We start from the raw sequence: 15,761 nt of genomic DNA on the forward strand, positions 1-15,761 counted from the left end.
GTCGATGACATTGCCTTTTTTGAGGGAGTGGTCTACTTTTTTGACGTTGTGGAGATTTACTGCATTGCAAGGGTCATGCGTCAGTTGGGTCATGTGTAGTTTATACCTGCAGCTCCTCCAACACCAAATTACACGACCAGGACTGTAGCCAGACGTGAGTATGAAGTGAAATAGACATTGACAACTGTTGGGCCTGTATATTGGGAGTCATGGCAGAATCACGTGATCCAACCCAACAATTGAGGACCCATTTGTACTTATCCATGGGACTGTCATTCAAACTACATGGAGTGGTATGTGAAACATTCTCACATTCGATTGGTAAATCCCGAACGGCTTCCTATCCATTTCTCCCTGGAGACACTTCCATCTTATGCACCGATTGTGAGTATTGTGATTTTATAATTGTGTTTTGGTTACGGTCTTTTAAAATGGTAATTAATAATTGTTTTGCATTTTTATTTCGATAGAACAATGTCATCGATGAAACGACTAGAGAGAGATTTGCAATTGGGTGGGAATAATATTCCCGAAGAAGCAAGGTCCTCATTCGAGGAGGTGTACAACTTGACTAGGTGCAAGTATAGTGGTCGGCGGTACAGTTATCATAATTGATTTTTCAGTGCGGCTTCCGATTTTGATGTAATTTATGTATTTTTGAATTTGATATAGTTTGAAGTGGAAATTGGTGTATTCAATTTGAATTTGATGTGGAAATGAATTTGATGTGTTGGAATCCAATTTGATGGTTTGAAATGGAATTTGATGTATATGAATTTGATGGTTTGAAGTGGAATTTGATGTTTTGAAATGAATTTGAAAGTGTATATGAATTTGATGTTTGGTATATGAATTTGATGTTTTGAAAGTGGAATTTGTTTGTAAAAAAAAAATGAAATTCTAATTTTTTTTTTGTCCAAACGACCCAGCCATGTCGTTTGGTATAAAGGTCAAACGACCCAGCCACATCGTTTGGTATAAGGGCCAAACGACCAACTCAAACCGTTTCATGAAAAAACAGAGAGCTCTATCTCAAACGACCAGCTCAGACCGTTTGGCTTAAAGGTCAAATGACCAGTTCCGATCATTTGGTATAAAGCTCAAACGACCAGCTCAGACTGTTTCATGAAAAACCAGAGAGCTCTATCTCAATCGACCAGCTCAGACCATTTGGTTTAAAGGTCAAACGACCAGCCCACATCGTTTGGTTCAAAGGTAAAACGACTTGACCATGTCGTTTGGGGTAAAATCAAGTAAAATCAAATCAAATCAAATTACACTTATTCCAAATTACATCAAAATATCATATTGACAACATTATTTCCAAATCACTCGATTGTCGTCCGAATCAACTTAGTTGATCATTCGATTTCCAAATCAAATCAAATAAAAGCCCTAACATTATTTCCAAATAACATAAAAATAAATTCATATTACACTTGTTCCAAATTACACCAAAATAATATGTCAAAATGAATTTACAAATTACATCAAAATATCATATCGACAACATACGAACAACTTAGTCGATAACATGTACTGTTAGGTCTTCAACAGGCTCGTTTTCCAATATTAGATTAGGAATGTTCAATACCATAAATTGCAATTGCCTTGCTGTGAATGCCAAATTTCAACTTTCAACAATATCATATCGAGCTCTAAGCCATTGGCGCATTACTGGAGGAACCGGACAATCTTCAACAAGTTCAACATTGATAAAATGATTTTCCACTAACATGTTCGCTACCCAATACTTTTTTCACTCTCTCAGGATTTGCTTGGGTTATCAGCGGCATGATAAGGAAGCACTAACGCGCTCCTAAATGTTGGAGGACAACATTAAATCTTGAAGCAAATAGGTATCTAGCAAAGAGCATGCTCATCCACTTATTTAAGGGTGCGTAATCTTTTTCATGTAGGATTTTATTCATCGTATAAACAACCTCATTTTGAGTGTACAAAGTACAATAAAGGGGGAGGTTGTCAATAAGCTCTTGGTACAAGTCCTTTCTCATCTGCGACCAATCTTCTTGACTTCTTTCTAATGCAATGCATAAAGCTCTATAACCACAGTTGCCATCACAAACAGGGTCATCAACTCTAACAATGTATTTGTGCATTTCTTCAGGAATATCCAACCCGTAATCCTTAGGACCCCTTGTCTTTCTAAAGTCTAACCCATCTTTCACATTTCGTGGTGTGGCTATTTTTGGAGAAGCCTTATTTCTTGGTGTGGTTGTTTTTGGTGTTTTTGTAGAAGCCTTATTTCTTGGTGTGGTGTGGGTGTTTTGGGTTGGTATTTTTGGAGAAGGCTTCTTTCTTGGTATGGTGTGGGTGTTTTGGGTGGGCGTAGTGTTTGGTTGTGATGAGACCCACTCCTCATGGTTACTTTAAGAATGTTCAAAATGAGATGGATCTCGCTTTGAAGAGTTCTCATCTCCAGTTAGAAGCTTTCTCCTGCAGTTACCTTTAGGTCGACTTTTGGTTTTTGCTTCCTCACGAGGCAGTACTAGCCATGTACTTTATGGTACGACAATCTCCATAAGCTTCCTAATTATAACCCTCTGCTCTTCTTCAGAAACCATTGCAAACCTTTTCCTGAACAAGTCGATCGAAGGTGTAACATCGGGACCAACACCCACTTACACATTGGGAGAAGTAGACAATGTTTTCCAAAAGGGGTCGATAGCAGTCAAAGGGATGGAGTGCTCTTGCTCTTCAAACTCAATTAATTCATGAGCACATGGAAGTCCATGGCTCGTGCAAAAATAGCACCAACACCTTATCTCTCCATCTTTAACACGCTTTATGCAGGTATCTATTTCTTCAAATAGCAAGTCCAAACACTTGCGTGAGACAAGGCCTCTGAGTTCACGAAACAAAAGAATCTGGTGGTGGTGCTGAGTTACAATCATACTCCTCTCGAAGGTAGCTCTAATCTCGGACATCTGAATATCTAGAATCGGGTGGATTAAGCTAAACATACTAAAAAAATTATGACAGTTTGCATTTCCTAGTACAAGCTTCACCTGAGCATGAGACCCTTCAACTCTATTGGTCGTTGTACTCCCAAAGTGAATGTGTTGATCAGTCCAACAACATACGAATTGATCCCTGTGAGGAAACCAAGTCTCTCGCAAATAACTAACAAAATTGGAGTACTCAACTCCAATGCATCCCATCTACGCTGGAAAATAACCTCTGTCTTCGATTTGACTACAGTGTTCCACGAGAACTAGGCCTTCTCTACAAATTCTATAGTTGGAAAAATATTGTAACATTTTGAAAGGGCGCACGTAGTGATATGCCATCTACATAGATGCTTGTGTGCGTTAGGGAAAACTTTGTCAGCGGCACTCATCAGGGCCAATTCCCTGTCAGACACAATCACGGATGGGCTTATGTCACCAAGCAAGCCATTAAATTGACACAAGGCCCACTCATAGTCAACTGTTGATAAAACATAAAAAAAAATAATTTACCTACAAAATAAACGATAAAACTCAAAACGTAAGTAAACTAAAACTTAATTACGTGTCTAAATTTATCAAAGATTTCTACTCTCAATCCTATTGAGATATAGTGGAGTAGATGATTCGTTCCACTCCTAGTCCTTTCGCATGGTAATGTTCTCTACGTATAAGTAATCTTCTTAAAGTCTAATGAGAGAATTACGAAGTGATAACTAGACTACGATGCAACTACCCACAAGATGCAACTAGTCGACTATTTGAACAACTATGGGAATGCTACATCGATTCTATGATAAGGAGTTAGAGGGGGATTGATTCCACCTTAACTCGACTTAATCCTACTAACAAAGAATCGTCGTAATCTGAATTGAACTGCTTCGCAGAACAATCTGGTTACTCCTAATCCCTAATTACACATGACATTTCTACCAATTCATAACTAGCATGTGAACGATTACCACTACACCAAAATTTCAGAATTAGGACACACCCTTGGGACAATATATCCCGTCTCTCATTAGGAACGAGATTTACCGTCTTAAACAGTTTGAACCCCGTCGTAATTGTTTTTTAGGTTGACTACAGTTGACTATATGACATAAGTTTTTGTTCCAAATTAGAGACGAGACAGTTTGTGCTCTTCCAATTTCGGTGGCCGTCGTAGATGATTTTTCAGAGAGAAGGTGTTGCCCTTATTTTCTTCGCGCTCAATAATTCATTACCCCGCCCAATATTTCACTACCCCGCAACCTAAAATTTCTTTCTTTCACTAACCCTAGTATAAGAAGAAAGTGAGGCTTTCGTGGGAGGGCGGTAGTGGTTTGACATTAAGAGCTTGGAATCTCTCTCAAAATCAGCAAGAACTGCATCTCTCTCTTAAGTTTTGGTAACCCTCTCTCCCTCATCAAATTTTGTTTGTGTTTGTACCTCAATTTATGAACCCAATTTCCAGTCCAATTTCTTGTAATTGGCTCAATTCTTTAAATTTTTGGGTTTATTGTGTTTTTAAGTTTCTCAATTCCTTAAAAGCTTGTGTCTTTGTTGTTTATTTTGATGTGATTGTATTGTTAACATGGTTTTACTATCCTACCTAATTAAATTGTCTGGGTTTTGTAAGCATAATAATTTAATGTTAGCCAACCTTTTCTTTTCTTAGATATTGAAACTGATGATACAAGCTTGAGAGCTGATTGTTTTTTTCGGTTTCATAAATATAAAGTTTGAAACTTTGTTGAAGCCACTAGAATTAGTTCTGACTGCATTTGGGTTTGGAGTTCTCTGGTCTCAAAATATACAGCTTCTTGCTGGCATTTTGTTGATGTGATTGGCTAATTATTTCAATAGTGTTCTAGCGTTTAGAAGATGGTTTGAATCTGAGTGGTAGGATATGACATTTAGTTTAAAGGTCTTATCTTTAGTAGGATATGGGATGGTTTCATTCAGAGTCCTTTGTTTGTTTCATGATTATTATTTGGATAAATTGTTTAAACCTATAAATGTCATTTCTGGTCACCATAAGTTATATTTACTTGCGACAAATATTCCTACACCGTAGAGTAAAAAACCAAAAACATAAGTGCATTTGCTCTTGTTACTCCTCCGAGCCAAAATAGAGAGTGAGGGTCATTCATTGTTGTTTTCATCTCTTAGTTCAGGTAATTCTTCATATTTCAACACTTCTATTTATTTTTCCCATCAGTTATTCTATTAGTGAAAAATTAAATTTGTTGTTGTTATATTAACCAATTTTTTTTTTTTCTTCAAAAGGTTGAATTTTTCCTAAAAGATTACGAATTTAATGTTTAATTTGTTGCTCAAACAAAAATTTCAGCTGTAGTAACGCATACAACTAGTCACCTTTGTTCCTTCTAGGTATTAACCTTTCAACGTCCTCTTTAAGTTAATTTTTAGGGAGTTAGATACTTGGATGTAGAGACTTGAGCTATTTGGAGCGAGACTTGAGTTGTTCCTAATCATAATCAATAATCAATAATGGATGGTAATAATTGGAGACTTGCTCCTCAACTTGAACCAACTATGGTTGAAACTCCTGATTGGCGTACTACATTACAAATTCTCGTCATCATATTGTTAACAAGATGTATGCTTCTCTATTGTTTTTAACTGTTTGCTATTCCGATCGTTTTGTTTTGTGAAATGTGAATGGTAGAAATGAGAAACAATGAGTAAAGTTTTGAACTTGTAGAAGAATAAGTGTTGTATGAAGTTAGTTGAAGTATATAAGAAATGGGATTTAGTTAGAATTGAGTTTTATTGCTTGATCGTTATAGCTTAAATGATTGTGGGTGGTTTTTTTTTAGCTTATATATAATGATCATATTTAGTTTATAGGAAGGTTATTTACATTCCGAATTGCGATCGGAGTTTAATTAAGTAGTAATCGGAGTTAAGCTTATTCGTGTGAGTTTTGTAGCATATATGGTTTGTGAGAGTATTGTATGAATCCTTGAGGATAAACATATTGTTGAGGATAGTTTGTGCTTTAATACGTTTATGTACTTGGAGCTTGCACAAGCTCACTCGCACACAATATTGGGTCTTCTGGTAAGTTCATCATTATCATGTATTTTCTCTTTAGAATTTTAACTTCTCTGAAAATACGTGTAATAATTTGATGCAGGTGAACCTTTTAAAGTTTGAGGGATTCATCTCTTTTAAAGTTACTCGGTCGCAATCAACAACTTGGTTCAGGTATTTGTTTACTCTCTTGCGTCAATTCTTTTGGGTATCAATTCTACAGTTTTCAATTCTTCTTTTTATTCTTCATATCAGTTCTTTGGATTTCTACGTTTAGCTCGGTCATCCAATTAACATGTACTTTACATACGACGTATTTTGATATTAATTCTTTGATTAGTTAGCAAAGCTATTAGATGCACAAGGAATTCTGAGTGAAACCAATATATTGACTTAACCTCAAATGACTACAATGGTTTCTCTATATGCTAGAGAGTAGAGACTTGATGCGTTAATTACACTGTTACTAGACTTGATGCGTTAATTTCATTGTTACTTAGTTTGTTAGAATCATTAACTGAAAGCAGTTAGTATGTTAGAACATTTTAGCTGTAATAACTGATTTCTACTGATACAAAGTTAGAAATGAAGAAGTCCTCTTTGGAAGCCCATGTATACTTCAAAGTACGACTCTGTTTGTTGTTTGTGACTCGGGGAGTCGGTGATACATTTTGATTATGTACTTGTATAGTAACTGACTCATATTTATATCTTAAAATTGTATAGTTTAGGCTTTAGGACTTGGATATTTAGCTAGACTTGTGTGTCAGAAGTTAATACACGTGTCGCCATAAGTTAGTTTAGTGTTAAGCTTTTTATTTTTATTGTAATTTTACGCCTGCATGTGATTCCAGTTAATGTAGTTGTTGGTTTCTTGTTGATGATAATGCGTACTAATTTATTTAATAATTCATTTTTATGTATCAAGGCAAGTTTGCCTAGGATAACATATTACTTGTTGGTTCCTTAACTATAATACCTAGTAATTAGTATATAGATTAAAACCAATTAGAGGGTGTTACTGAAAAATCCTTATAGAGGAGGGATAATAGAACGATGATGACGATATCGTTTTTGAAGTATTGATTGGGTAGGAATTTCAGGAGCACACTTGGAGAATCTGCCATCAAATTCTTACTAGGTAATAGTTATCTTTACTTTAGTTCTTCTTTTGTAGAGTAACACCCACTCTATACTTGGTTTCTTATATTGTTTCAACCCAATTTTGGGTTTGATGACTTGAGACGTTGAAGTCTCCATTGAATAGTTGGAGGCTGGAACTATGGAGGCTGGAACTGGCCTGGGGAATGGCCTGCAGCAGCCCAGCAGATGGCATGTAGCAGCCTAGGACTTAGTTTATTGTTAAATATGAAGGTTGGGTATATTTTGTACCATTCTAGAATTATCAATTGGAACCATACAAACTTTTGTAGCATGTGCCATTATCAGTAGGACCTAGGACTTAGGTTATATTTATCCAGAAGTAGCTTAAGTTCAGGTGGAACCCTGTATTATCATATCTAAAGTTGCAAAGCTACACTTCCATTGGGTTCAGTTCTTGCATTGCTTGCTTGTTTCAGTTCATAAGGTGAATGCAACTCATTGCTTTTTCGATTGGAATTGGTATCTGTCGTGAGTGGTTAAAATTAGTAATTTCCAATTCATTTCAGTTGTTAAGTTCTTTGTTCGAATACACACGCACACTCCAATTCATCCTTCTTCTTGTAGTGGAAATTTGTAATTGTCTTATTCTAGATTGGACATCATTGATGTAGATTTTTTCAACTGGGGGCCAAGCTCCGTTACTGCGATGGTGCATCTTTTACAGGAGACAGTGAAGATAAGGTTTGATTGTTAATTCCAATCAACTGTGCAGTTCTTTGTTTGTTTCATGATTTTTATTTTGATCACAATAAGTTATATTTACTCGCGATAAATATTGTTACACCATCGAAAGTAAAAACCAAAACATAAGTGCATTTGCTCTTGGTGGTACTCCTCGAGCCAATTTTTTCTTGTAATGCATGCCCTTGCACTTCTCATGCATGCTTTTAGCATATTTTGGCGTGTCTTAGATGTGTTTGGTCAAGACTCAAGAATCTACCTATAACCATTTTTGAGCGTCAAATTTTATTATACATAGAAGTGCCTGGCGGTTAATGCGTGAGTGTGACCCTTGTGTGTAAAAGATTGTTTTGTAATTGATTTATTTCTTCATATTTGGTTATAAAATTGTTTCTTTTTTCGTATGATTAGGTATCCCGAAGTGGTGTTTGTTTAGTTTCGTGCTATGGATGGATTTGGTTTTGGATTTTCTTGGATTCATGGTAGGGGCAACTTTGTTTCTCTATGGGTAGCGAATAAGTCTCGAGTTCTTAAGTTTTTCAAATAATTTGTCGTAAAGATGAGATATTTTTGATTGATTCTGTTGAAATGTAGCTTTGTTCGTTAACTATCTTGTTTGTTTGTGTTGAAGTGAAACTACCTTTTGAAATTGGTTTTGGCGGATGGCCGGTGTCTTGATTTGTGTAAAAACAACATAGCACTTGTGTAAAAAAAATATGTTTTGGCATTGGAGTTGATAGTATTATTCATCGACTTAATAGTATTCATCCGACTTAATGGTATTCATCCGCGGTGTTCTTATCAAGGGGATGCGTCAAGTAGTTAGCGGTCAATGAGCTTAGATTACATGGAAAACTTTCTAAGTGACTACTATACTATTTACTTAAAGGTCATATACTTGTTATAATTATGAATTTATGATATATAATTTAGTTTATCTTGTATTTACTAAGCGCAGTTAAAAGCTATTGAATTGGTTTTCAAAAGTTATTTCACACATAATGGTTGTTAAGATCTGGAGGTTGTGCACTGAACGACATATGGTTGATAAGTTAGACTTCTAGCTTCTATGCGAACTGTTCACTCGAAAGAAACCAACATTTTTTTAGTTCTATGTGAAACTTTCAGGTTATTTTCACTTCTTGTCTAGAATCTTAAACAGTAAGGAAGAGTTGTGCAAGACACACACTGGTATATGACTTCTTTAAACAGGTATGCCTTCAAACCTTTCTGTTTGCTTCTAGTAGATCATTTATGTTGTGTGAAGCGGTTTGGAATTTGTTCTTGTGTTGCTATGCTGCTGATTACGAAAGGGAAAGATTTGACTGTCTTATTTGAGTTCTTTTGGATCCTACATACAAGACACAATAGTTTATTTTAGTATGATGGAGTAGTATGCTGATTTTCTAAAAGTTGGACCTCTTCTCTTATTGTCTGCAAAATAGGTTTGCCACTTCATTGACATGATGGAGATGCTGAATCATTATCCCATGCCTCCAAGTAAGACTTTTAACTTTTTTGTATGTATACTATTTGTCAAGCGTCAATTCCTTTGCATGTCGTACTTCTAAAACAATACAAAGTTGGGAGGTAAATATTGCTCTCCACCATTAACCTAGGTAATCGAGTTGTTCCAAGTTTCAAGTAGTTGACTGTATCTTTCTTTGCTCATAATGTGGTTTCTTGGAGCCGCTCTTTATTGATTTGTCTATTATTTAAGAATGTGGTTTTATAGTTTTCTCTGATGTAGTACTTTGGGACCCTTGGATTGGTTTGTGTTTGTTAACAACCGCTTGAAACCATTCTGTAATTTTGGATTCAGATTTCATATTCATCTCTTGGGCTATGGGTCTATAATGCTAGTTTCAATTTAAGTCAATTACTCCACACTTGTTTCAATTTATGTTCACTGGGTGATGAACGTCTTTTGCAGAGTAGAAAGCTAGTATATAAGTATATCATCTTAGTGTAATGATATATCTGTAATGGTGAACTGTGCAAGCTATATCACTACACCAGAATTTGAGAAAAAGGACGCACTCTTAGGACTATTTTCTCCGTCTCCAATAAAGTACGAGCAATACCGTCTTAAATCGTTTTGTGCCCGTCATATTGGTTCATTATGTTGGCAAAAGGACTTTGCTTTCTGTCCCATATTAAGGACGAGACAAGGTGACCTGAATCTTTTAGTCTGCTAGTATTAATGTGGAAATGAGATGAAAATAAGTCAGACTCTAAGCTATTAAACTTCTGGCGAGGTCGTTCATGGATCCGGATGAAAATCCTACTCAATTAAGGACATCTAGATATGTTGCGAGAGGTCCAACCTGCGAGAGATATCTTTGGGAATTAAGTTTTTCTTGTTTTCGCTTGATATGTTGTAGTTAGGATTTCATTAATGTTATCTTTTGCAAGAGAAACTTATTTGCTTGTATATTTCCCAGGTTGTTTGGCAAGACAACATTGACCTAGACAATATGACTTATGAGGTATACTCACTTTGTCTCCTTTTGTTGTGAGCCAATGTTTATCTACTCTTACATAATCTAATAAGCTAATGCTAGTTATTAATGAACTATTTCCGATTACTCTTGTAATGGAGAGTAGGTCTTCCTTATTTCTGTAATTTCGTTTGTGTTGGTGTCTTAGTCTATAGAGAGAAACTCTCTTCCAAAAGATTAGGATCTAGTTCATAACCTACAAAGTAGAATGTGGATAACTGATCTTGTTGCCATCATATTGCATTGGAGTTTAACATCCAAAAGTTATTGGGGTTAGAGTTGGTCCTTTTTTTCACAATCTGAATTAATGTCCTCACAGCTCTTGTTGAAATATCTTGTAACATTGTTTTCATCTACTGGGGAGTTACTTGATTTAGGTGAGGCAGGTTGGGTCTCATAGCGAGGCCTTTCTAAAGAACTTATTGAATTGCTTCCAGTGCCCAAGTACAAGAGTGGCTCCTTTTTCTCAAGAAAAAGTTTCTGAAATGAAAGGTAAGATTCAAATTAACATGTTACTCCTTATTTAAAAATACTAGTTTGTTTCTTTCAGTTCTGGTTGGAGCATGTTATTAATGTAATGAACATCTTGTTTTCTTTGAACTCGTTTGACTAGTATATGTGACAATTTTCAATTCACCTGACGTAGACAGAAAGAGTTGGGTTTTTCTTTGGGACTTGATGTTCTATGTTGATATGATGGTAAAAAAAATGTTAGACAAATAAAGTGGTTCACATACAAACCTGTAAGCTGAATGGAACAAGTTACCTTGTCCTTATTTCATGTGATGCATATATTTGTTTTGTCGTTAGGAGTAGATTATCAGTTGATGGTTCTTTTCTCTTTTTCATTGTTTGGATAAAGGAAGCCATGCATTTTTTTTTTAGTGTCAAGAATAAAGACAAGTTTTTGATAGAATATGCTAGCTGCAGTGAACCTGTGATGTAGAGCTGGTGCTTGGGTTATTCAAAGTTCATTGTATTGCATCATGTTTGTTGGTTAGATCTAAACATGTATAGACAAGATTAATTTTCAGAAGTAGATGAACGACAACTTGTGCTTGTAATTTCTATTACATACAATGAAGAACTTACAATGTGGAATTCATGAACTGAAACTAAAAAGACAAAGAGTATCTTTTCCCTATTTAATGTCGTGGTTTAATGAAAGATTTGGTGATCTATGAGGCAACTTGGACATTCCTAACACAGATATTTCCCTTCTGTTTTTTCTTTTTGTGATTCTTTAGAGTATGCGTGCTTACTGTATAGTTGTTGTTAACTGTTAAGTGTAGTTTTTATTTGCTGTTTATGTATGTTGCATTTCCCAGGAAACTGGAAATGTTATTTGCCTTGACCTAACGCTCTTCTGTTCCACTAAGAAAATAAATGTTTATGCAATTCACAACAAGACTTCTAATATTGTTGCTATCGGTGTGTGATTTGCCAAATGAAATATAAAAGGCGGGAGCCGCAGATTACTCTACCCCGCAAACATGTCTACCACACAGATTGTGGAACAAAATGGCTTAGTATCAACAAGGTTAGCTAATCGAGCCTTCTGTTTCTTTGAATATCTCATACTAAATTACCATGTTGCTTTTTGTTCACCACTAAACATGTATTGTCCTTCTCGGCCCTGCCCAATTTGCTATACTGAGGTGTTTGGCGATAGTTCTACAAAGTAAAACCCAGTGAACAACAAATGGAAGGTCATCTTCAAGTTATTTCAGATGCAGCGGTGATGCTTACTCTCCTTGAGGGTTTTTCTCTTCCTATAGAGAGCTAGATAGACTAAAGCTTTATTAGGAGAATCTTTTCTTTGTAGATGTGGAATAGTCATCATAGGCTAGTGATAAGCGAATGTAATGGATTACAAGGACAACAATGTAATGGATTGCTGGGACAAGATCTCTCTGCTCCACAGATGTGTAGAAAAGTTGCAGTTACATTTTTGTGATATTTCAATCTCATTGTTATACAGCTTTACTAGAATAGCTTTAAACAAATAGCTTCTACCAAAAAAATTAATTATTTAAAAAAAATTACTTTAAACAAATACGACGGGGAATACTATCGTTACTTGCCTTCCCTAAGACAATATGCCACGAAAATGCGTGTACTAAATGTAAGACGAAAATTTACGACGGTTCAGTACGTTCCAGATTTGAAAATAGGCAGTTCCAGCAAAAAGGAAATTTGCGACAGTTTTGAATGTCCTATAATTAACGACGGCCTTAAGTGTCGCATGCCCGTCGCATTTCTAATTCGCTTTACCACGCATTTTCCCGTCATTAATATTAACGACAGGGCTATTCGCGACGAACTTTAGAACACCATTTCCCGTCGTAAATCTCGATTTAGGACGGCAATTTCCGTCGTTTATGGCCTTTTCTGGTGTAGTGTACACCCATTCTCATGGTGAACTAATCATTTCTAGAATGGAAAGGAAATTACGACGACTCTACGATAATCGGAATCAAGCTTTCATCAAGGCGTCTCAACCACCTCTAATGGAGGTTTAGCCGAGAATCATCACGCTATCATTCCCAATCAAATTCGAACAAGACATGATATAAATATTTGAACTTTACTTGTTTAAACTCAATTCAAAACTACTCATGCAATAATTGAATTAAACTAATAATGACAAATAATTGAATCTAAGAATTGAACTAAATACGTAAATGGAAAATGAAACTAGATTACCAAGAACACTATTTTATTAATCTAATGAATAATAAAACAATGATTCAAATACTAAATTAATAATCTACTTTATTCTAAAGTAATTAATTAAACATGAAACTAGATCTAAAACAAGATATGAAAAACTAATTAATTAACTAATTGAAATTCTAAAACTAATTAATGGAGGCTAACTAATCTAGGTCTAACTATCTACCATTAACAAAGAGTCAAGCTCTTGTTTTTATACTTTCAGATCCAAAAATCGTGCATGAGCTTGGAGCCATGTTTTGGGCAAGAGAATCAGGCCCAAAACCGAATTCTTTCAGTCCAAAAAGGCCTCTTCAGCTGTAGTTGGCTTCAATAGACTTTTTGTCCACTTCTGCTCCTCTGATTAGGTCAAGGCTTAGACCATTGGAAATCTCATTCCGAGACGGTCGTTTTGACATAAGGTAGGCCCAATTCCGAGGTCTGAGTCCAAAGATACGGCTTTCGGAAGTTCTGCTGACTTTGAGTGCTGTTTCTGCCCGCGTCGACTTTTCAGCTTTTGACCGGGCTTTAGAAAGGCTTTGTCTTCTTGAATCCTTGCCTTTAATCACAGAACTCTTTAGCAACCGACCTTTGCTCCTTTATCTTGCTAAAGTGGCAAATTTCTGCACATAATGGACTTTGAAGCCTGAAATGCATAAAAACATGTAATCAGTATTAACTCTTAATTATTACTCACATAATTGGTCTAAAAGTATGACTGTTACAAGAATAAAACTATAGTTTTGGGCTCTTATCAAACCACCCCCAAACAACATTTTGCTTGTCCTCAAGCAAAGATGAGAAATTAGAATAAGTGACCAAAAATGGAGTTCTATCTACTCTCATTTCGCTGAGTGCGATTGTATTGACCATATGCAACAAGGCCTGAAACCACTAGGAATTCCCTAGTGGACGAGTTATAGCCTCGTGAGAGTTTTCCAGTGAAGGTACTCACAAACTTCATCTATACTACAACGACAAAGAAATAAAACTATTGTTTCCTTATTCATGCTCTAAATTAACTATACCTCTCACTAGCAATGCATATAGAGTAATCAAGTCAAAACCTAAGCTAATATATGCATAATAATCAATCATCTACAATAAACATATATACAATGAGTAATACTATGAAATGCCTAGCGCAGGTTCATTTTTGAAACTTCGAATAAGCGTCCTTAAGTAGGTTCTCATAATAATAGTCAAGATCAACACTCGATTTTTCCACTCAAGTTTCATTTACTCCAATTAATGCGGTGGGCACACTTTACCTTACAATCTCAATGACAACAAGGAAGCCGAGTCGATCAAACACATCTGCCACTTACTATCACACTAACCTATTCCTAATTGAGCTAGAGGTCTTTATTAGGTGTTGTGGGGATTAGGAGATGGTTTAAGAAGGAAGGAAATGGATATTCAAAAAGGACAAGTCTGAGATAATAGAGTCTTCAAATTATGTAACTAGAGAAAACCTTGTTATTTACTTTTGCTTCTACACTTTGTTTCCATCTTTAGCCATATATTTTTTTTCTTTTTCTTTGGCTTTTGACTCCTTTTATTCTATTTTTTTGGAGTTTTTATTTTATTTCTATTTTTATTTTTCTTTTCTTTGGATAGAAAGTTATTTTCTTTATTTTCTGAAGCAATTAACGAACTTTTGTTTACACAGGTTTTTCTCTTCTTCTTTATTCCTCATTCTATTCTCAGACTTATCTAAATTTGGTAGGTTGAATTTTTTTTATTTTGTTTTGTTTTATAACAGGGTAAAGGATTTGTGGTTTATGAAAGGCTAAAGAAAGGCTCAGAGGGGCGACTAGCGAAAAATAATTCATAGATTTGAATTTCTGGCTATATCGATCCAAAGAGGGCCTAAATTCTCGCTTAGGATATGGCATAGTGATCAAATAAGTGGACGTGTGATTTCTCTATCCGGATTTTACTTCTCCCTTGTGTCATTTCTCAAATGTTTGCTTTTCGAGATAAGGCTTTAGGCTATATTCTCACAGATTTGTAGAATAAGTACTCTAGCCTAGATTTGAGAACTTATCGCTAACAATCATAGATACTCATGTAATATATTTATAGATAGATGCAAAGATTATTACCTACATATTAACCTAAGTTTCTAAAAATTATTCTAATGCAAAAGCTACGTGAGACTTCTAGATTATTAAAAGCATAGAGAAAAAAAAACAATACCAATATTCCTAAGTGTATAGCATAACTTATTTATTTATATTTTTGAATTTTTGAAATATTAACTAGAAAACAAATGCATATTATACATATTTATATCCTAACAGATGCCTTAATTACACGTGTTTCTATGCCCCCCCCCCCCCCTAAACAAGAAGCATGCTCTGTCCTCAAAGCATTTAAAAGATACTAGGGTAAAAATAAAAAACATTCCCCGTGTAAAAATTTAAACTAAAACAATCTTAAATTTTAGTTTACCTACGAAATAAATGATAAAACTCAAAACGTAAGTAAACTAAAACTTAATTATGTGTCTAAATTTATCAAAGATTTCTACTCTCAATCCTATTGAGATATAGTGGAGTAGATGATTCGTTCCACTCCTAGTCCTTCCGCATGGTAATGTTCTCTACGTATAAGTAATCTTCTTAAAGTCTAATGAGAGAATTACGAAGTGATAACTAGACTACGATGCAACTACCCACAAGAT

General features: G+C 35.3%; 2 long non-coding RNA genes across 2 annotated transcripts; both read left to right on the forward strand.

Moving 5' to 3' along the window:
- The first annotated feature begins 4,095 nt into the window (after nt 1-4,095).
- On the forward strand, nt 4,096-7,858 carry LOC147515406 (uncharacterized). The gene is made up of 3 exons (XR_015213429.1): nt 4,096-4,359; nt 6,115-6,185; nt 7,787-7,858. It is a non-coding gene; the product is annotated as an uncharacterized LOC147515406 (long non-coding RNA).
- Nucleotides 7,859-9,012: 1,154 nt separating this feature from the next.
- LOC147515407 (uncharacterized) lies at nt 9,013-10,346 on the forward strand. Its single transcript, XR_015213430.1, has 3 exons — nt 9,013-9,068; nt 9,302-9,356; nt 10,301-10,346. It is a non-coding gene; the product is annotated as an uncharacterized LOC147515407 (long non-coding RNA).
- Nucleotides 10,347-15,761: the final 5,415 nt, after the last annotated feature.

This window comes from Coptis chinensis, chromosome 2 (assembly GCF_015680905.1).
Source record: "Coptis chinensis isolate HL-2020 chromosome 2, ASM1568090v1, whole genome shotgun sequence".
NCBI lineage: Eukaryota > Viridiplantae > Streptophyta > Magnoliopsida > Ranunculales > Ranunculaceae > Coptis > Coptis chinensis.